This window comes from Lissotriton helveticus, chromosome 12, assembly GCF_964261635.1.
Source record: "Lissotriton helveticus chromosome 12, aLisHel1.1, whole genome shotgun sequence".
Lineage (NCBI taxonomy): Eukaryota > Metazoa > Chordata > Amphibia > Caudata > Salamandridae > Lissotriton > Lissotriton helveticus.
Window position 1 is genome coordinate 783,561,003 of NC_136073.1, and position 22,966 is coordinate 783,583,968.

A 22,966-nucleotide genomic window follows, 5' to 3' on the forward strand; every position below is an offset into this window, starting at 1 on the left:
GGATAAAAAGGGGAAGAAAGGTTTGCATTCATATAGCACTTGTTACCCCTGATGGATGTTGAAGCGCTTTTCTGGCGAGTAGCACGCCATTCCGGTACTCATAAAGGATTAGTGTTGAAAATTAGTATAGTAAAATATGAAGTAAATTTGAGTAGTGGATAGGTTATTCAGTTATTTGGGTAGAGAAGGGTAGGTGGCGGGATAGTGAAGGGAAAGAGGTTTGTATTTATATAGCGCTTGCTACCCCTGAAGGGGGTTTGAAGCGCAGGTAGCACGCTACTCTGGAACCCATCAGGATTAGTGTTGAATTAGTATGGTGAAACATGAAAGTAATTTTAGTGGTGGATATGTTAGTCAGTTATTTGGATTGAGAAGGGTTGGGGAGGGGTAGAAAAGAGGGAAGAGTTTAGAAAGGTTTGTTTTGGGGGATCGGTATAGTAAAAGAGGTGTAAGATAATGCAAGGAGGGGTAGAGTAGGAGAGAGTCTAGAAAGGGTTATTTTGGGGATCATAGTAGTGGTATGGGGTTTGGGGTTAAATGAGAGAGTGGATGTAGCGGATATATTGAGCGAAGTATAGGCTGAGAAATAGGGAAGTTCATTGGAAATATTAAATTAGAAGAAAGTGATAAATATATAGATCCGTAAGTACATTGAAAGTATATAGATGCATAATGGGGGTATGTATATTGGGCAGCATTCCTGGCCCTGGTCAGTCTCAAACAGGCTCAAACAGGCAACTGCCCTTGTGCTCTCCGCCCTTAACAGGCTCAAACAGGCAACTGCCCTTGTCCTCTCTGCCCTTAGCCTCGACGCCCGGGCTGAGACGCCCTAAGCCTGGCCTTTTATAGCCCAACATCTTATAAGCATAACTGCCCATTGGGACAAGATAGGGAAATGGAGTTTAGTATGCCAGGACTCAGAATGCAAAAATGCATCTTTTAGTAAGGATGGTTTTTATGTTCTGTGTATGAAAATACCACTTTTAGAAAGTAGGTATTTTCTTGCTTGGCCATCCTGTGTGCTTCTGCTGGGTTTCTGTACTGACTGTCTGGCTTTGGAGTGATGGGGCTGGGGATGTGCATTCTCTTCAGACAGCCACTGGGGGGGGGGTCGAGGTGTGTCCTGCCTTTCCTGGATGACTCAGGGCTGGGCTAAATAGACCTGGGCTATATTTAAGTTATGGGAGGAGATTTCCTTGCACCTGAATGGGCCTGGCTGACCTTGAACAATGCTATCTCCACTTCCTGCCAGGAAGCTGGGCCAGAGAGGACAGAACTTGTTTGGACTAAGCACAGACACACGCTGCCTGATAGAACAAAGGAATTTTGAGTATAAATATTGGGGCCCAGACCCCAACACTTTAGAACTCGCTGGAATCAAGGAACCTGCCAAGAAGAAGAGCTGGAGGAGCTTCCAGGAGGAGTACTGCCCCTTTGCTGTGTTGTTGCTTTGTTGGGTTGGCCTGCAGTTGCTGCTTCTGCCTTGGGCAAGGAAAGCACTGGACTGAACTTTCTTTTACTTGTGCTGAGTATCTCCAAGGGCTTGAAGTAGAGCTTGCCTCCTGTTCTGAAGCCTCAGGGACTGCTGAGCCTTCTCCAACCCCTGGGCACAGATTCTGGAACAGCTGTTTCAGTTGCCACAGAGAAGTGAAAAGCAACCGACTCCGTCGCTGGCTCTGTGTCCTGATGGCACCGCAGAAGGCACCATCCCCATCTCGCACTGCAACACTTTTCTCATTGACGACCGTCGGTGCCGAACCGCGGCTTGCACTGTGCGTGACCTGTGGGCACCGCACTCTGCACCGCTTCGCTTCGCCATCCTGGTCTCACCAAAGCCATCGCTGCTGCTGACTTCGACACCTGTGACCATATCATGGCTGGGGTCACCGTTAGTTAGTTTCATGACGCACCGTCTCCACAGCAGTCTGGGCCAACCTACGGCAGCTCCCGCTAACCAGCTGTGTTGCTTGCACCGCAACCTGCCAGCACCGTTTCGAGCACTGCCTCACCCTGCACCGTAAGCCTTGGTCTCACTGACGCCGGCTGGTGAGGATTATGAATCCGAAACCGGTCCCAGGATGCTTATTTCCGATTGAGGGAAGACATGGCTTGGCAGTTCGGGCTGGACTGTTCCCATGAGGCACAGGGTCAGACTGGTTTGCATATGGCCATGTCTGAACTGGGGTGGTGGAGTGAGCTAAAGAATGGTGATGGATTAAACCCAGATCAGTTGACTGGGGGTGAGTGTTTGATTTGCTCAAACGCTCCGTCCATCATCCCCTTTGGTATCGCTTTGCAAGAATTTAAGCCACCGGCACTATAAATGACAAAACCTTTCATTCATGTGTTTTTAAGTGCATGTTTACGTACTGCTTGCAGGTTTGTTTGTAGAACACATAAATAAAAGGCATTGTCACCTACCATGCCAACAGCTCAAACTCTTGCAAATGCGAGGCCTATTGCATTGCAAATGCTTGTTTCCGGACCGCAGTGACAGCAGGCACATCGATGTGCGCGCGCTCACACTAGTGGAGAAGTTACAGCATGACTTCATGCCAGGTGAGTGTTGTAGGGGAATGGAAATACCCTTAAGAGAGTAATTTTCTCTCTGGATTTCCCTTCTCTTTTTGAACCTCAGAAGCAGCAACATTGTCCTGGTGTCACCAGGGCTTTAAGTGGAAGCTTTTTCAATATTATATACCAGCCATAGTTGCTGCTTATTTATCTTATTCAACTAACAACCATTGACAAAGCTAATAGTCCTGACTTGTAGGTATGATACTTGTATCATATATCATGGATACACAAAATACAACACTAGGCTAAGCACAGATTTTTAGCTTAGGTGTTTTTAAGTCACACCCTTAATTACACTGGCCGAGCCCCTTTGAGAGAACCTCCCCCCCCCCCTGTTTTTTCAGCCCACTTAAAGCCCTGGACCGCTTGCTCCTTCTTGACCATATGGTGCAGGGGAGAGCACATGCCCATTAACTCTCGTCCAACCTAAAAGAGCCTCTACTTGGTTCCGCAACACAAAAAACATTTATCTTGGGACTCTATGTGATTCTGCTATGCTATGCTTCCTAGTCTAGACCCCAATACGGATGTCAACGATCTCACTCCCCATTGCCTATCAATCCTTGCAGTCGAAATCGACAAGGTTGCTCCACTCCAAAGCAAAAGGAAAAGACCCACCCCTTCAGCTCCTTGGTTCAATAAAGCTCTCTATGACGAAAGGAAAAATCTTAGAATCTTGGAGAAACATTGGAGACAATCTCCATCCACCTCCAACCTCTCTCTTTTACGTTCAGCAAGATCCAAATACCACAAGCATATCTTCCAGGAAAAAACATCACATTTCAGATCCCTCCTCGATTCAGCTAAAAAGAGACCCAAAAAACTTTTCGACCTCATCAAAAACCCAAATTGTTCTCCCCAAACCATCAAACCTGAGGATGCTGTGAAGAAAGCATCTGAGTTTGCTATATTCTTTGATCAAAAGGTAAAATCACTGGTGGAACAGGTCACCCACCCTCATTGAGGAGTGAAAATCCTTAGTCCCTTGGCAGAACTTTGCCGTCATCCCGGAAGATGATCTTCTCAAATGCATCCTCGAAACCAAACCCTCCAACCATTCTTCTGTCCCCATACCCAGTGTCTTGCCATTGATTTCTATACCAACACTCTCTCCTATTGGACCAGGCTAGTTAAATCTCTTCCTCAGTCAAGGATCCCTCCTTATAGGACAGGTTACCCCCCTTCTAAAAAACCCTCTGCAGATGCGAACGACCTCAATAACTTCCGCCCCATCACCAATCTCCCTTTTCTTTCAAAGATCATAGAAAAATGCAAAACAACTTTCCCAACACATTATGGACAATAATCTCCTTGACATGTTCCAGTCTGGCTTTATTCAAAATTGCGGTACAAAAGGGGGTGGTGATGCACGGAGCATCTGAACCAATCAAACACTCACACCCAGTCAACAGATCTGGGTTTAATCCATCACCGTTCTTTAGCCCACTCTGCCACCCCAGTTAAGACATGGCCATATGCAAATCAGTCTGACCCTGTGCCTCATGGGAACAGTCCAGCCCGAACTGCCAAGCCATGCCTTCCCTGGACCGGATTCAAGCTTCCTAGGACCGGTTTCTGGCATTACAGCCGTCTTCAGCCAGGCTTGCTTGAATCCAGTGGCAAAGTGAGCAAGGGACTCACGTCTGAGCATACCCTGCCAACTTATGGCGAACAAAGCGGTACAAAAGGGGGTGGTGATGGACGGAGCATCTGAACCAATCAAACACTCACACCCTGTCAACAGATCTGGGTTTAATCCACCACCGTTCTTCAGCCCACTCCGCCACCCCAGTTCAGACATGGCCATATGCAAATCAGTCTGACCCTGTTCCTCATGGGAACAGTCCAGTCCGAACTGCCAAGCCATGCCTTCCCTGGACCGGATTCAAGCTTCCTAGGACCGGTTTCTGGCATTACAGCCGTCTTGAGCCAGGCTTGCTTGAATCCAGTGGCAAAGTGGGCAAGGGATTCACGTCTGAGCATACCCTGCCAACTTATGGCGAACAAAGCGGTACAAAAGGGGGTGGTGATGGACGGAGCATCTGAACCAATCAAACACTCACACCCAGTCAACAGATCTGGGTTTAATCCATCACCGTTCTTTAGCCCACTCTGCCACCCCAGTTCAGACATGGCCATATGCAAATCAGTCTGACCCTGTGCCTCATGGGAACAGTCCAGCCCAAACTGCCAAGCCATGCCTTCCCTGGACTGGAGTCAAGCTTCCTAGGACCGGTTTCTGGCATTACAGCCGTCTTCAGCCAGGCTTGCTTGAATCCAGTGGCAAAGTGAGCAAGGGACTCACGTCTGAGCAAACCCTCGATGTTAGTTCACCAACTCATTCTCAATCCCTCTAAAACAGAATTCCTCCTCATATCTAGCTCTCTCTCCCCGCCTCTTGTTCAATCCTGGATGGATCAGTTGAATTTACTCAACAGTAAACCCGTCATTGTTGACTGCGCTAAATCCCTAGGTGTCATACTTGACAAAAGACTCAACCTAATCTCACACATCAACTCCATTGCCAAGAGCGCGCGTTATCAGCTGCGCCTTTTATGGGGGATTTGTCGGTTCTTCCCAGAGAATGACCTAAAAACCTTGGTCCAATCGCTAGTTCTCTCTATACTAGATTATTGTAATTCTCTTCTGACTGGCCTTTCCAAATCTCCCCTCTCCCCCCTCAAATCCGTCCTCCATTCAGCAACTCGCTTCATTTCAGGGTCCAAACGAAGTGACCACATCACTCCTATCCTGTCTTCTCTCCGATGGCTTCCCATCGAGGCTAGAGCTATTTATAAAACGGCGTGCATCACCCACAAAGCTTTGTACTCTTCCTCCCCTCGCTATCTGGCGAATAAACTGAAATTGTCTGGAGGCTCAAGAACTTCTCGGAATGCTGAAAAGTTCCTGCTTGAGCCCCCCTCCTTCAAAAGGGAAAAATTGATGGCACAATCGTTCTCAGGTAATACGGTGAGAATCTGGAACTCGCTTCCTCCTTTGCTCCATGCCATCACCTCCATCCAGATCTTCAAAGCGGACCTCAAATCTCTTCTGTTCCAAAGACACTTTCAGAACTAATTACTTCCTTCTCAGACCCCGCCAGGAAGTTCTTTAGTCATTGTAAATTTGTCATATATATTAATATTTTTTGTTTGTACATTCTGTGCTTGTGTTTAATATTGTGTTCCTTTTGTCTGCGTTGTTTTGATTCTATGGCCTGCTATTTTTTTGTTTCTATTTTTGTAACATTTCTCTCATGTAAGGTAACTGGTTCTATTGTACAGTGCTCCGACACCTTCGGGTAAAGTTCGCACTTTATAAAATCCGCACTTATAAAAATGCATAAAATAAATAAATAAAAAATATTTATCCTCTGAGCTTTGGCCCTTCTCGACTCGTCCCGGTACTGCTCTGGTGACGTAAGTACAGGCCGCTGACGATTTATTGGCTGGCCAGCGGCGAGCCTCAGGACAGCGGACGACCCAGAGTACTGGTAGGTAACTGAGTCCTTGATGGAGGCTGTCAGCCACTGTTTAGCACAGTCCGTCTCGAGCTCCGCATCCGTCCGAGAGCCACCCGGCCTGTACTTGGGTTACGAGCGCGTCACTTCCTGCGGTTCTTTCCTCTCTCCTCTGCCCGAGAGCCTTCCCAGCCTCGGTCGGTGGCTCTGAGCGCCGTGTGTCTTCGGTGTGCGGGTACGGCCCGAGATCTCCCGCCCTCGCCTGCCTACGCGGCTCCAGCTCCCCACTCCAACCGCCGCCTCCGGCCTGCACTGAGAGCGCGGTGAGTGAGACGCCCGCCCGAGCACAGGGCTCGCCCATCCCCCTCCATTGCTCGGTGAGTGGCGGCGTTGAATGTTCATAGGGATCCATCCGCTCGCGTTGGGCCGCAGAGGCTGTAGGGGGTACAGACCAATGCCCTGGGAAAGTCAATAGAACTGCACTGGTGAGATAGAGCCAGGCCTTTAAGCCATCGTTAGCGAGCTAGGCGCTTTCATCTGTGAAAACGCATTCGAGTTTATTAGAGCAGCTTGTCACTTTATCTAGGCATTTGCTTTAACTGTAATTGAAATGCCATGCAGAAAAATGTTTAGATATCTGGGGCGTACTCTTATTTGATGTGTTTACATTTGAACAGATGTTAATATAAACCTACTTCTCATTCAATAGAGGCGTAAAATACACAAATGCTGTTGGTATTTTCGGGTGTACGGCCTCTTGCATTTAACCTTGGGATGTATTCGAAGCTGAAGGTTCCGTGTCCTGGTAACAGAGGGGACTTTTTTGTTCGTGTAGCCTGTATGTTAGTATCTACGACATACATTTGAAGTATATTTCGAGTAAGTGATCGAACAGGGTGAATCAGCTGTTCGCACGTGCGGTGGACTGTCTCAACTCATCACGCTCTTGTAGTTTTGGAACGCATCGCCTGTGGTGGAAGGCATTTGCTACCCAGGGGGAACTCTTCTTAGGCCTCAAAGGCACGTAACTAAACATTCATAAAAGGGAATAAAAAGTCCTGAGACGTGTGAAATTGTTAACCACTCGTCATTCACCATAAAGTGAACAGTATAACGGGCCATATTTTATATTTGCTAGATTGAGATCAGACGTGTTAGTTTTAGCTCCTAAACGTGTGCATGTAGTTTAAGCAAGATATCTATCAGACGTGTTCAGTTTACAAAGCCGGCTAAAAAAGTATCTAAACAAATTATACGGGTAATGTTTTGGTCTAACAGTGTTTTGTTTGCCAACAGGTGTAGGTAGGTCGTTCGGCCGGAGCAGTCGAGCATCGACAGTTCCGTCTTCTTGCAAGGCACCCCACCCAAGCGAGCAGCTCCTTCACCAATTGACAGTTGCAGTAAACTGAATTACTTTAGTTCCTCAGCTATCACCAACGGCATCCTACAACACCGTGCCCCTTCCTTCTGTCCAGACTCCATTACCGCAACAATATCTCGTAAGTATAGAGTTGGAACACGGGGGCAGCTCCACGGGTAGCAATCTGTAAATATCTGTTTAGGTCTCTTTCTAATCGTCCACACAGAGCGAGTCGTTTGTAAGAGGTTATTCTTGACACAACATTAGCTGAGGAGGCTGAGCATGTGTTGCAGACGTGTGTAACCCCTCAATGCCCACCTTGAGCTTGATAATTAAAACATCCGTCATTTAATCCACCCGCAGTGCATTCATTTTGTGTGCTGTGGGTTGGGTCAGGTGAAATAATTGTTTGCTTTAGTTTCTTTTCACATTTTTAGGTGTATATTGTCAGTTAATTATGGGTGTCTCGTTGTTGTATTTTGTAGGAATGAGAGAGTCATTTAAATCCACATATAATCGGAATATTGCCAAGTCTTAATTGCCAATGTCTTCCAGGGTAATTGCATGCTATGTTCCTCTATTCATTGGAGAAAACGGAACTGAATTTGTCTTGTATACCACAGCAAGGAATCGAAATTTAGTCTTATGGTACGTTAGTCAACAATGGAAGTAGAGTGTACAGCGTCTCAGCTTGTGAGATCCGTGTAATTGAGTAAGCAAGGGCAATATCGGTGTTCAATTAGTTATATAGAATAGCCAGAGATGGATGGTACCATAATGATCGTCCGGCACGAGGCTCAATATGTGTAAAATCAAAACATAACACCCAGCACAACAAAATCTAACGCACACACTACCTCATATTACTTTCCATCACAAACTTGAAACACACCCACTCTCACCCTTTTGGCTGTTCAAATAATACACACCCTAAACCAACTCTACAGCCAAACATTCTCTCTTGCCCCCACACCGAACTCGTATATAGCAACTCTTTCAACCGCCTCTCACCCTTTTGACAATTTAGAACCTTGCAACATGACCCACATGCTGCACCACCACCCGTAGCTCGTACACCTTCCACCCTAAACAGATGCAAACCAATCAAACATGCCACTCTTCACAACTTTGCATTTCCATATCTACTGCACAACAATGCAACAACAAAAAAACACCACTCACTAACTCTTTTTTTAATTTTTTAAATATTTTTATTTGCTTTTTACAGTACATAGACACAACAAGCATGTCACAGAAGACCCTCAGCCACCACCCTTCATCCCCCTGCCCTCCTCCTCCTCCCCCCCCCGCGAAACCATACTCCTGTCTTTCTCTCGACCGGGCTTTACATTGTTTCTCCAAGAGCCCCAAAATACTAAAACACATTCCCAGTTAGACCCGCCTCCCAACATGAGCAGCCGAGTACCCCTCCCTCCCTGGTTCACAATCCTCCGTCCAAGCCGTGGTATCGGCGCCATTTCCCCCATACTCTATTGAACTTCTTAGGGCACCCCCTTGCCTTGTACGTACCCTCTCTCTCCATGTATAGGTCCATGCCCCTCCTCCTCTCATCCAACCTTGGCGGGGTAGAGGCCCCCCACGCCACATTCTCTTAGCTACCACCAGAGCCAGAACTATGCAGATCATGAGGGGGCGGCTCAGGACAATATCATTTGTTATGCCTAGCAGCACCAATTTAGGATCTGGCAGTAGGGTGACTTCCAGGATCTCCCCCAACTCCCTCATGACCTCCGCCCAATACGTCTGTATGACTGGGCACAACCAGACAGTGTGGTAAAAATACCCCCTCTCCTGACCATATCTGAGGCACTGTGTGTCGCTAGCCCTCCCCATGTGGTGTAAACGTACCCTATCATAATACACCCTGTGCAAGATTTTATACTGGATAAGCCGCAGGCGGGACTTGATGGCTACTTCCCTCGGGTGCATCAGGGCAGTCTCCCAATCCATCGTATCCATCTCCCCCACATCTTGCTCCCACGATTCTCTGAGCTTTACCAGCCCATCCGGTATATTATTGATCAATGTTTTGTAGGTCAGGGAAACTGCCTTACACGGGATGTGTTCCTGCAACAGTCGCCCCTCCAGCGGTGCATACTCTGGTAAGGGCCCCACCAGCACCACCTCCGCAACACATGTCGCAGCTGCGCATATCTAAAATACTGTGTGTGGTGCAGCCCAAATTCCGCCCTCAGGACCTGGAAGTACTTTAGTTCCCCCCTCTTCATCAGGTCTCCCAGTTCGGCGATACCGATGTCATCCCATCTCTTGAACCCACGCAGCTTGTGCAGCTCCTTCAGCCAAGTGCAATGCCATATTGGGGTCTGTTTCGTCTGTGTATGCGTCCAGCCTATTGCCCTAGTCGCCCTCTCCAATATCCCTAGAGTAACCCTAGTAGCTGGGTGCAGTTGTTCCTTCTCCTTGTGTGTATATATATATATATATATATCAGGTGCGCCGCACCATAGTTCTCCTCTCTAGGCAGTACGTGGGATGCACTGCCAGGGCATGCAACCATTCATTTATGGGGGTGAGGTGTTCCGCCCAGTAATAGGCTTCGATGTTTGGCAGGGCGATCCCACCATTATACTGGTTCCTTTGAAGAGTTCCCAGTGCAATCCTAGAATGTTTCCCCAGCCACAGCAGGGATCTCAACTCTGCGTTTATATCGGTGAAAACCTGATGAGGAAGCGGGAAGCATTCATTTTTATATGAGAGACTTCTATCCAGGGTCATGTACGCCCCCAGGTACACAAAACTCTCGTCCGTAGTTCTCGGCGCCCCAGGCAAATAGGACCTGTCCTCCTCGCCCCCCCCCCCCCCCTTGGGGATCATATAAAATTGACTTATGCCAATTTATCTGATAAAGCCTGCATGGGCGCCATAACGTCCCAGTGCAGTGAACAACGCCGGAATTGTGGTGACAGGATGAGTGATATAAAAAAGGACGTCGTCCACATATAGCGATTTTATTTTTTCTTCTCACCAACTCACTCTTAACCACCATCTACACACGTGGAACTGTCAAACTGCCTTCTGAGCCTGCTGAACGAGGAATACGATACATGAAATTTACACTGTTGCTATCCTCATACAGCTAATACCAGCACTAAGGACACACCTGCTACATGTCTACAAAATACTGCTCACTCTTCTACAATACAAAGTTCCATCATCACCAAAATACTCAAACAGCCAACTAATTAATGCTCGATCACTCTCTAAAACAAGCATCACATCTATGACCTCACTGACGCACAACCTGATTTACTCTTCATAACTGAATCATGGTTGGAAGATGACATGGCTCCAATCTATACTACTATTATAAAGAGAGAACTGTGTCCTTTGAGCCAGGTAAACTCAAAAAGTACACCACCAATCGCAACACCCAATACAGCGTTGGAAAGGGGAGGTCCAGGAGATGGACATAGGCTATATAAAAAGAAACGTAATTAAAAAAAATTACCATAAAAAAAGTAGTCCCTTGAAAGTAGCGCCGGCCGCGAGGTGCGTCATGACATCAGGAGCGAGGGGAGGAGCGGCGTACGCTGACGTCCGAGCATTGATTGCAAAGAGCGGAGACTGGAAGACTGGTGAGACGTGATTGGAGCAACCGACGCTGACGTCCGAGCATTGATTGCAAAGAGCGGAGACTGGAGGACTGGTGAGACGTGATTGGAGCAACCGAGAGGCGAAGAAAGGGGGACCCGATAAACGAGAAACGTGTGGCGAGAAGCAGAGAGGGTCAGGAAAGGGGTCACTCACTTGTGTGATAGTCACAAGGCAACAGCGCTAGGAAAGGGGCGGAGTGACGTGATGCTGAGGCGGCCAGGGATCAGGTATTGAGGTACAACGACCGAGCGCACGGGAAGGGGTGCTGTGACAAGGTGGTGTAGATGCTGCGTGGGAAGGGAACAGGTGACAAGGTGTAGTAGATGCCGCGTGGGAAGGGGTACTGTGACAAGGTGTAGTAGATGCCGCGTGGGAAGGGAACAGGTATGATGTATACAGCCAGCTGGAGGGCAAGGGATATGGCAGAAGGCTTGAGAGGGCTGGTATGCATAGAGAGAACCAAATAGCGGCTTTTGCAGTACGATCATCCTTCAGCACAGTCAGAAAGTCAGTGAGCAAACTAACAAGAGTGGATATGATGCAGATGTGTCTACAGAAGTCGAAAGAATGCTGCCCTAGCATCTAAAAAGGTGACCAGGAGGCGGAAAAGTGGGCTCTTATGCAAACCCAAATCATGGTCTGAAAGAAAAGGTTTAAATACACCCAGAGCCTAACCGATCCCTTTTTCTACGTGCAGGCGGGGGTTCTGAAGCCTAATTGCTCCCGGACAACATCGGGACGGGCTGCTAGTGTTGGATAAAGCTGCTCCTCTAAGCTATCAAACTATTGCACAAAATCGTATAGGCAAAAGAGGAGCTGGCCTAGCTCTTGTATAAAAGCAAACACAAAAATATCACTAAAGCTAACAAATTCGCCATATAAGGCTGTGAGGCTCTCCTTACCAGATGCATCCCTTCACCGTCTTCCCTCTAACTTCCTACTCCTTTTCAGACCTCTGCCTAGCAGTGCAACTTTCCCAGACCGTTTCAACCCTAATGACGATACACTCCAACCTATGCATTCTTGGTGACCTAAACATATGGTTCAACAAACCCAATATGCCCTGTCCGAAAACAATCATCACTGTCTGCCCTAGACACACTGAACCTACATCAGCTAATCCGCAAATCCACACACATCTCTGGATACATCCTAGATATCCTGTTTGTTAATACAGAACTAGTTACCCTTCAAACGATAACTCCAGTCTCAAATGGTCGGACCACCATTTTCTTGCTTTCCAACATAAAACCACACAAAGCAGCCCACCTAAAACCACCTTTTATGCATCCACCTATCGACTGTTTGAATAAACTTAATTTTGAACACTTAAAAACACAACTAACATCCAGTACAGATCTAGGCACAATAATTTCCATTAAAAAACTGAGTGACTGCAGAAAGATTTTGATCTCTTAATATCACTAAGGACAACAAAACATCACAAAAGAAATCAGGCACCATGGAGAATTACAGAGCTAAAATAGATAAAACAGCAAATTGGAAAGCTGCAGTACACCTGGCTCAAAACAATTCCCAATCAAGACAAACTTGACCTACAGAAACTTAACAGATTACACAAGTCCGAAATTAAATACAGGTATTATTCAGACAGGATTCAAAATGCTAAATGTGCAAATAAAGAATTCTATAAAATTCTCACTGAATTTTGAAAACCAAATTATCTAGAAGGAATTCATCCCATTACTCAAGTATTCACGGGCAAACTGGCAAATCATTACACAATCAAAGCAGACACATTTGACTCCTATTTAAAACAAAGGAAAATCACCAGAACTGACCCTTTTCTAAACAAACCTCCAAGAGTAGTCTAACCCAGCCTCTGCATTCCTTCCAACAAGTATCACACAGTGAATTCATGGATATGGTCAAAGCAAGTAGACCTGCCAGCAGCCCTTCTGGCCCATGTCCACAACAAACCTTCAAGAAATTTCTTCTAACTGCCTCTGCTGCCACAGACGCTCATTACCAAAGAAAACAAATCTGAACCCACTTGACCCAGACAACTACAGACCAATTACAAATGGGCCTTTCCTGGGCAAATTGATAAAGCAGCATTCACCCATGTCTCGGTTCTTTGAAGATAATTCCATATTTTCAGACTTCCAAACAGGGTTCCGTCTAAGCAGAGCCGCAGAATTGGTCCTCATTGACATCTGAGATGACCTTAAGTACACAGTTGACGGTAACTGGGTTGCTGCACTACTTCTCTTGGAACATCTCAGCTGCCCCTGGTACAGTTGACCATGACCCTCTAATGCAAAGACTACGAAGCTGGCATAAGAGAGGACTGTTCTCAAGTGGATCACACCCTGCCTTCAAACTATAACAAATGTCATCCACTCCCCCCCCCCCCCCCCCCATCTTTCTCATCCAAACCTTACTTCAGAAAAGCAGGCGTCCCTCAAGGCTCTATCATCTCACCCGTGCTTTACAGCATCTACATGAAGTCATTGCTGGCACCGATCAATGATTTTCACCTCGTGTGTTATAACTCAGCAGATGAGACACAATTACTCCCTACACACAATTACTCACTAAACTGGAAAGCCCCAAAGACATTAGAATCTCAAGTGTTCAGTTGCCTCAGATGGAGCCATCTCAAATTGAATGCTTCCAAAACTGAAATGCTCACATGTGGTGGTTAGAAAAAGTATAACCCACTCGCCACCTGGCCTGACGAATTGGGAAACACCGCCTTAAGTATCTATGGGCGTAAGAAACCTTGGAATTGCCATGGACTCCAAACTATCAGTTAATGCCAAAGTGGACAAATTAGCAGGGTCAAGTTTCATTACTGTAAAAAGCCTGCAACACATCTCCACCCCCACCTGGGAATTCCACACAAGGTCCAGGCTACCATCTCTCTTGTACTGTCTAAACTTGATTACACCAATAGCCTCTAACACGGATCATCTTTAACCACTATGAAAAGACTACAATGGATTTAGAACTCTGGTGCCAGACTACTCCTAAACTTAAATCCACAAGCCAGCATATCCCCTTCCTTGAAGGCCCTACATTGGTTATTGGTTGCCAGAAGAGCCACATTCATGCAGCTTTTGATCACCCACAAAACGATACAATGAACAGGGCCTCTCTTCATTGGGAAATCACCCATTACATTCAGCCAAGGAACCTCTGCTCTAGATTGGCACCTCTCCTCAAGATCCCGCCATACAAGAAAAAAAAAACATTGGTGGCACATGCTTCTCGGTTCAAGCAGCCAAAATGTGTAACTCTTTACTCCCAAACATAAGATCCACAAATAGTTATCTTGTCTTCAAAGACTACTCGAGTTGGCTCTTCCCCCACATAACCAACATACTGAAACATAAATGTATAGCAAATCCTAGTGTATATAAGCATTTATTTGGATTATATGTATCGATATGTCTATACTTATGAATAAATGGGTGAAATAATTGTTTATAAATGTAGATATTCGCTAGGACTGCTTAACAAATGTACATGCTACTTAATATTTTGTTTAATATGTATATAGGTCACTGCATAAATAAGTACACTTATCTTAAATAATTCAATAGTGAAGCAACTGTAGATAGTTAAGGGACAAAAAGACAATTTAAAACCCCCCCACAAATTTCACTTAAAGTACAGCAACACATGAAAGTCTGAGTTTATTAAATATAACTTAAATCTAGATCTAATACCTTCGTCATACATATTTACCTTCCATGTACTTATTTATCTTTATATTGATAAAGGCTTCCAGCAAGCCGAAACGTGCGTCTCTTATCTCGGGGGTTGAGGGAGGACCTGAGAAAAAAAAAGTTTGGCAAACCTTGACTACCTCGAGTCCGTGCCTTTTACCATGGAGGTCTCTGTGGAAGTTGGAGTTTTGTCCATCTTTATATTTATTACTTTACTTCTAATTCAGCATCTCCAATGCACTACCATATATCTTGCACTATATCTCTCTCAATATATCCTATACCTCCACTCTGTGTTGTTCCAAATCCCATTCTCCTACTATGATCACCAAAATAACTTTCTAGACACTTCCCTCCTTGCATCATCTCAAACCTCTTTTACTATTCAGATCTCCCAACACAGCTTTCTAAACCTTTCCTAGACTCATCTGATACTTCCTCTCTCCATAATCTGCTTCTAGAGATTTTACTTCTCCATCTCTCCTTTACTCTTCCCATACCTCCTCCTATTGCTTTGATCTCCAAATAAACACTCTCTAGACCCTTCCCTCTTCTATTCCCTCCACTTTCCTTTTCAATACAACTAACCAACTCATATGTGCCCGCTCAAATTCATTTAGGGGTCGATTAGGATGGCGGTTTTTCCGCATCCTCCGGGCCGGCGGAAGTGTCCGCCGGCCTGGAGGATGCGGAAAAACCGCGGCGGAGACTCCAAAGACCCACCGCCAAATTAGGATGGCTGGTGGGTCTGATAATCTGTCCGCCGCTTTTCCGCCGCGGTCGGAAGGCGACCGCGGCGGAAAAGCACTAACATGTCTGGCGGTGTCTATCAGACACCGCCAGGCATATTAGGATGTCTGAAAATATATGCTTTTCCGCGGCGACTTTACCGCCGTGGAAAAGCATACGGACCTTCACTTCGGGGGCCCGTTGCGGGCCCCCTGGGTGAAGGTGGGGTGGGGGGTGCACATGGGGGGTACCTATGGTACCCCCCTGCATTTGCGTGCACAATGCAGCAGGCACCGCGCGGTGCCTGCCGCTTTGTGCACGCAAATGCTGTGCATGGATTTTTTACATTGCGGCGGATGCAGCTTGAAGCTGCACCCGCCGCAATGTTAGAGATGGAGGATGTGACCGCCACACTGGCGGTCACATCCTAATTTGATCGGAGGGAACGCCGCAGCCCATGCGGACGTTCCCTCCTCCTCAGGGGTCGCGGACGGACTCAAGTCCGTCCGCGATCCTAATCGACCCCTTAATATTTACCTATACTAATTCACCAATAATACTTTTTTGTGTTCCGGAGTAGCATGTTAATCTCCCAAAAAATGCTTCAGCCTCTTGTTGGGGGTAGTAAGCACTATATAAATTGAATTACAAAAATGCAGATGTGGCTGGAACTGAAGAGACTGAATTCAACATGGGTACATTAGTAGGCAAACCATGACTCTTACTATTTGCTGGTACAAAGGACACCGCAAAGACCGCGCAGAAGAGGAATGCATGGAAATTGTGCAAGGACTCTGGCATTCAAAATAAGAGATTATGCTGTTCCCACTAGGGAAAGTATCGACCAAAACACCAGCTGCTGTCAGTCTCGGTCTTAAACCTATGATAAATAAGACAACACTAGATGGCCACCATCGAAGAATAAAGAATTAAGGGACAGACAACGAGTAGCACTTGAAGTGTGCTAAATAGACAAACAACCACCCCCAAGTGTTGTTGTTCTTCCCCACAAAAAGAAATGGGTGAAACTGAAAGCAGATAAATGATCGCTAAAAATAATAACCAAAGAAATCCCCAAAGTTGTGGCAAATGGATTTCACATGTAAAATGACCGTAAAACCAGCTACAAAGCCTGCTGGATTTTGCTGAGGACCAAGCACACTAGCCCCATAAAAGCCTGGAATGTACTTTGAACTCAGCTCTGCTACCGCCAAGAACAACTCTTTGAAACACATAGAATATTTCCCTCCTTTGACTACATCCGCCACCTCCCCCCTACTAACCCAACTTCATTACATCTGCAAAGGTTTTTCATTATTGTACTCAAAGGTACTTTGTTGCACAATATAGCAATAAATTTGAATTAAAAAATTTGGTACTAATGATGGAGGAAGGAAGTCAATGTAATAGTTCACTGCATGGTTTCCTAAACAAATACATTATTGTAAAGTGCTTAACCATGTTGTTTTCCCATCAAGTCCAATCTACACCTGGTACGCAATGACATACCACATTATTGATTTGACTCCCCACCATCGATTTTAATAGGTTACGGAAATGTTTGATAACAAACTGATTTCTCTTTCCGTTCTTCTTGTAGAGTCCCATAAAAAGCACAATTTGCTCAGTTGAAAACACCTCCATTATAAATTTGCATTCCTCAACATTTACATGTACATCTTTTCATGGTTGATGTTTAAAAAGGTCAGTGAGGGTGTGTGGCTTGACCGGGATTGGTACAGGACGTGGAGGTTCAGAGCTCCTACAGCCCACTGGCCCTAAAACATCTTAAAGCCTCGTATTTGCCCTGAATTTCTGCTCAGATGTGCCGGAACGACTCCTGGGCAAACCAGCTTCTGGGACATAGGTTGTGTCCCTTGAGTCTCCTGAACAGCGAAGTAGCAGACATGCCTGCGATTGCACAGACCATCAGCACCATTTTGGTCTAGCCTGCTCCTGGATGCAGTGCTAGGTGAGAGGCGATCAGGACCACGTCGAGCGCCACAGTGAGGCAGCTACTACACATTGCCTACGGACACATTTGGATTCCCTTGTCACGCTAGATCGCTGAGCTGCGGCTGCTCCTGCCACTGAAGAGGTGGCCACTAAAGAAAGCGACTGCGCCACCTTACCCCGATGTATTGCAGACTGGTGTGTCTGTAGGGTAAGGGCCTAGAGCGACTGGGGACCATCTACAGGGTTGCGCGCCTTCTTTCCGCCCTCTCTCTCCTCCTATTTAACATACCACTGCAGAGAGCTGCCTGTGCTCCAGGGTGCGGTAACGAGCTGTCTCTACCTGGGGCTTCACCCGGTCCTTGCTCTCTGTGTGTGAAGTGCTGTGGACTGGGGCCCGGTCATCTTCCAAGAAGGCAACCAGCGGGACTGACTTGTCTTCTGGCCATCAGGGTCCTCCATCTTGGCAGGTAGTGCAAACTATTTGTAACTGCTGTACAGGCCGGTGACTGAACATCTACTTGCCCAGGGAATCTAATATCAATGGGCCCATCCCTTTGGCCTGCTGTTCGCCTGGAATGGCAAACAGCATATATTTGGTTCACTTGCGGAGGCCAGACCGGTCCGCCGCCTTCCAGGCGACTCCTCTAGCAGGGACAAATTGCCTCCTCATTCTATGTGCCCAAACTCCTGGCGACCCATGTGGCACACAGTTCAGTGACACAACCGTGGCCACAACAACAAGGCTGCACAAGACCCAGACATGACGAAATTGAACATTATTGTGCACCTCCAAAAGAGGAAGACAGAACATGCTCATTCCTCAGACGAAGACCATCTACGGTGAACACATCTAGGACCCTCTCTTGAACTGTTTGTGCTATTCTCTGACCCACCTAACAACGGCTCACCTAGCATGGCTCAGGGCTTGGAGTTCGAACTCTGGTTGTTTATTGACTATTACATTTATCTTTTTGTCTACCATAGGATCAGCTTACCAGCTTTGCTCCTGGCCTCTCGCCCCCCCCCCCTTCACAAGCTCTCCTCCGTCGAGGGTGACACCTCGATAGGGTCTGGTAATTCTCCCCTCACCCTTTATGTAGTGGTTCACAAGGTTGTGCCCTGTTGGCCCCCTTAGTTTCTCCCTGCCTATCCCTACATTCACCCTGTTGGCCCCCTTAGTTTCTCCCTGCATATCCCTACACTCTCCCCTTTCCCACTAGGGCTCTTCACTTCTGCTGTGACCATTACGATATTTAGGAGGCACAGGGGAACTTCTCTCCACCAACCCTGCACCGCAGATGGCTCTCCGGTTATCGACAGGCGTGCAGTGCGTTTAATCTCTTACATGACCACCACACATGACTTGCAACTGCTCTCCTTTTACTTACGTGCGCTTAACTTTCCTAGCAAACCGCACCAGGTCTGGCGTTAACTCATGCAGCGCAAACCCGACATTATCCTCTTGCAGGAGACCCACTTGTTTCACTCTGATTGCCACTGTATGGCTCACCCTAAGTATCCGTACCATCACTGGGCGTACACTGACTTCAAAACCCTGGGAGTTGCCATACTCTGTTAGAGGGGCTACTACACAAAAGTTATTAAATTGACCAGAGATCCAGGTGGGAGATTCCTCACTTTTGACTATGGAGAGGGGTAAAGACACCCTAAAGCTTTTCAACCTCTACAATTCAAACTAGGTGCAAAATGCATTCATACGTCACACACACTCGGAACAACTAAGGGTGATATTATTGGGGGGGAGGGAGATTTTAACTTGGTTTGAGGCCCGCTCTTGATAGTAATACAACACATATACAGGGCACAGGAGCAATGTCCGGGATACTTGGCTCAAAGATGCAGGCCTAGTCGACGTCTGGCGATTATCTACTCCCAGACGCACAAGGTTATTCTTTCTGTTCACATGTGCTCTTATCTTACTCCTACATTGACAACTGGGTTGTCACCCCCGCCCCCTTCACTGAATACCCTCACCTCTGCGCAGATATCTTATATTTCCATCCCGGATCGCTCGCATGTTATTCTTACATGGACACCGCGCGCTGGTGCCTCCCACTCAACTCTTGAGGGACCCTGTTGACAAGGCAGCGATACAAGATTCTATCACAGAATACTTTGCAATTAACTCTCCACCTGATTTCTCGTAAACCTTCTTCCAGAGATAATAGACCCAGATTAGGTGGGCTTTACACAACATTGACAGGGATCTGACCACATTCGACACCTTACACCACTAGTCAAAAAGGTCCAACAACACCATCCCCGCACTTTTCCTTTTCCCTTGATGCCGAAAAGGCTTTTGCCAGGGTGAGCTGGGTTTTCTTAAAAGTGGTCCTCCAGAAAGTAGGATGAGGCCCTGTCATGGTTTGCAAGATCATGGCCTCATACTTGATACCTGCCACTTCCATCAACATCAGTGGCCAGACTAACACTTTCCCTCTGTCCTGTAGGACCTGACAATGTTGCCCCCGATCCCCCCACTTCTATTTGCCCTTGTGGTAGATCTGCTTGCCATCCACCTGCAACACTTAGCTGATATCTAGGCTGTTACCTTTGGGGGACAGAATCATTAAGTTCTATTATATGCTTGCAACATTCTCCTTGCTGTAGCGTGCTCCACCTTTCAGAGGACCTGCAACTGTAGTGTAGTTCCTATAGTCCCAATAGGCTCTGCGCATTGGAATAATATCTTCAGCAGTGTAGACGTAGGACTGAGGTTAACTAGGTCTCTACTGACGATATTAGACTTAAGTTTTTGCCAGCTAGCTCAGAGTTCACTAGAAACTTTCTCGAATAAGCGAGGAGGAGTTTAACCTCCCTGGATAGACAAGAAGGGATTTAGTTTCTGACAACCATAAAACATGACAACTTTGCTCTCCCTGAATAAGAGTATATCTCTAGAGTCGTGTGAAAACAAAAGACAGCTATTTCACTCAGTCAAAGGTGCGTACTTAGTTTCACCAGATTGCAGAGAAAAAGAGAGACTGGCGTTTTCAATAAAAGCTGTTATTTATTGAGCAGTCTCTTTCCTCATACAAGAGAAATGAATTGCTACAATTGCAATACTTATAGTTAAGTAAAGTGCATACAGTAAAAGCAGGATTATGAAATAATACTGTAAAAGCATTGATATGGTTTCTTAGCCATATGATACTTTAAAAATGGATAAAATAGATACATACATATATACATTGACTAATCGTACTCAACTGGTGCTTCTAACTACGCCTACGCCTAATACGTGGGAGGGAGTATGTAAGTAGCAGTTTAAGTTAAGTTTGTTTTGCCAAGAATCTGACTCAAGAATTCTCTGTAAGGGTTTAGTCAGTTCAGTACCTGGGTATTAGAAGGCAGGAGGGCTGGTATCTCTCTCTCAGGACTCGGTATCCCAGTCACCCGCAAGGGTAAGCTGGAAACGCCGGAGGCTGGATTTCTCGGCAGGAGAAAAGACAGCGTCTTTCTCAGCGCGTCAAAAGGGAGGGGCAGCGTCCGTGGGCTCTCGCATCAGCTGGGCTCTTCGGAAGTAGATAGCTGCACTGCTCCAGGATTACCACCGTGTGTTTGCTTGAGGCAACGTTGGTATATTTATACCTGAAAGGTGCCGGGTTTGACGTAAGGCTGGACATAAGACGTCAATAAAGATGTCACTAAGAACTGGTCGTTCTTACAGTGCTTTACAGGAGTTCTTGGACGAAATCAAAACAAAGCAGCGGGGATTTCCCAGGTTGCTGGAGGCTTGGATTTGTTTAAGAACTCGGTGTGCTTTCTAGGGGGCTGGAGGAATAGGCTTGCTTAATGTGACAGCATGCGCTATGACTGAATTATGAAAAGGGTTTCTAAGCCGTTGTAGGGATATTATTGATTTATAACCGGACAAGGGCAAAGAATAGGAATATCGATTCAGGTACCTAGATAAACACACCAGCAAAAACAGGCCCCTCACTTAGGAATACTTTAAACTTGGAAGTGCATCCAATATTCACATGAAAAACAACATTGTCCCACACACAGAACTTATTCAAAAAATATTGTCAAATTTTATTTACACATTTTCTGATATTTTTTAGAACATAATAGCAACTGAAGCTCATACTCGTGACCACACAATACTGCAATTGTTCTATATATACATATTTATATTATATATACACACAGAAGGAAACCCCACACAAATCCAAATATACAGGCAGACATACCCAGTCAGTCAAAACCACTCATACATTTCATCCGAACAACCAGTTTCACCACAATCACCAGCTCACAACTGACAATGTTCAAAATATAAACAAAAAATAGAGATTCATATCAATTTATAATACAAAACCATAAAAAAACTCCAAATAACAATTCATATCAGTATACAGTACAGAAACATAGAAAGAACACAAAGAGGCGCCGAAGCGCGTTTCGGAAAGGAATTTTTGTCCTAGACTCCTTCGTCAGGGCGCAAATACATAATTGATTCCATGTATGTATTTCTTGTTCTGAATATATATATACTGGGTTAATACTCCAAAATAATGGTCATGCGGGGGTACAGTCCTACTTCAGAGGAGTAATCTGAATTCATATCCAATATAATGAAGAATGGCACGAGTAATGGAAACCAGGTCTAGTAAATTCAGACGTTAGAGCAGTTAATGGCTCACAGTAGTAAGGAAACGTGCTGCCTGAATATTTAGTTGGTCGAGCGAGAATCGGTCCCCAAGAGAAGTGACCACCGGGCTGGGGAAAGCCTCCCAAAAGATAAAATCCACGGGGTCAGAAGTGTATCCCAGACGTCTGATAACGAGTCAGGAAGGACATTTTTTAAAACACTGGATAACGAGCAGCCGTCCGTCACAAGTTAGATAAAGATGCCAAATACTCGGCCTAGATAAACACACTACACAACTTTGTACAGTACCTAGGCCTCACGGCCACAAACTCTTTAGCCATCGGGACGCTGGTGGATTGGCCACACTACCGGAAGGCAATCCTGGAGGACCTTTGGCTTTGGAGAACACTTCACATCTGTTTAGGCTGCATCAGTGTGGTAAAAACAAATGTTCTTCCCCGGCTTCTTTAGCTATTTCAGTCCTTGCCCAACTTCCTACCCTCTGAAGACATTAAACTAGTACAGGCAGACCATTGCTCCTTCATATGGAAAGGGAAGTGCCCATGCATCTCCGCTGCACTTCTTATGCTCCTAAGTAGCTGAGGTGGACTTGCCTGTCCCATACTCCAGGAGTATTACTGGACTGTTAATCTACGCTACACTTCTGAGTGGGTGGTGCGAGAGACTGGGTGCACATGGATACGGCGGTCAAATGTCAGCTGCTCGAGGACTTTGCTTGGTTGTCCAGGCAATCCTACCCTTGCAGTGTCTGCAATGTCATACCGACACGCACACTGCTGGAGATATGGGATAGACTTGCTATGGATAGACTTGCTATCAGAAGGGGGCTGACCACAATCCTGTCCCCAAACGCTCCAATTGCAGGTAACCCCAACTTCTCTCCTGCTCTACCCCGGATATCCTTTCCGGATTGG

At 46.2% G+C, this 22,966-nt stretch overlaps 1 protein-coding gene across 7 annotated transcripts in view; it reads left to right on the plus strand.

Moving 5' to 3' along the window:
- The window catches only part of CHTOP (chromatin target of PRMT1), a 235,431-nt gene that overhangs the window by 85,546 nt on the left and 126,919 nt on the right, over positions 1-22,966 (plus strand). The window contains exons 1-2 of one of the 7 annotated variants that reach the window (XM_078670479.1): positions 6,172-6,360; positions 7,334-7,536. The exons of 1 other annotated variant lie outside the window; for it this stretch is intronic. The gene's annotated coding sequence lies outside the window, so the exon portion shown is untranslated. Of the gene's footprint in view, positions 1-6,171; positions 6,415-7,333; positions 7,537-22,966 lie in introns of those variants that run through there. 5 more of the 7 variants (XM_078670485.1, XM_078670480.1, XM_078670484.1 and 2 more) reach the window with 5 other exon arrangements.